Below are 381 nucleotides of genomic sequence, written 5' to 3'. Positions count from 1 at the left end.
ATGAACATTAAAAATAGGGAATCCTAAAATAAAACTAAAAAGGAAAGTAAAAGTGAAAAGGCAGTGATGTAAGATTAAAATAATCCTTAATTCTGAAGATGAAAATGGTCCCTTAAAATATTTAAATTGCTTCTTGCTCTTGTAGTCTTATCTTATTCTTTTTTTCATTATTTAGAGAATACTTTATTAGTTTCTGTAATCAAACCCACGTAGATATGACCTTACATATTTAATACAGTGTGTTACCCCTGTACAAGTGGAAAAAAATAAAAAATAAAAACAAAAAAATTAACATCTGTAGACCAATATGGCTGTCCATTTCTGTACAATGCCAACTCAACACAGTAAATTGGGATAACTTTTTCCAAAGTTAACAGCACC

This window comes from Fukomys damarensis, unplaced genomic scaffold, assembly GCF_012274545.1.
Source record: "Fukomys damarensis isolate Sample0158 unplaced genomic scaffold, DMR_v1.0_HiC HiC_scaffold_13, whole genome shotgun sequence".
Taxonomy (NCBI): Eukaryota; Metazoa; Chordata; class Mammalia; order Rodentia; family Bathyergidae; genus Fukomys; species Fukomys damarensis.
The sequence above is the reverse complement of the archived record's forward strand: the minus strand, read 5'-3'. Positions refer to the sequence as shown.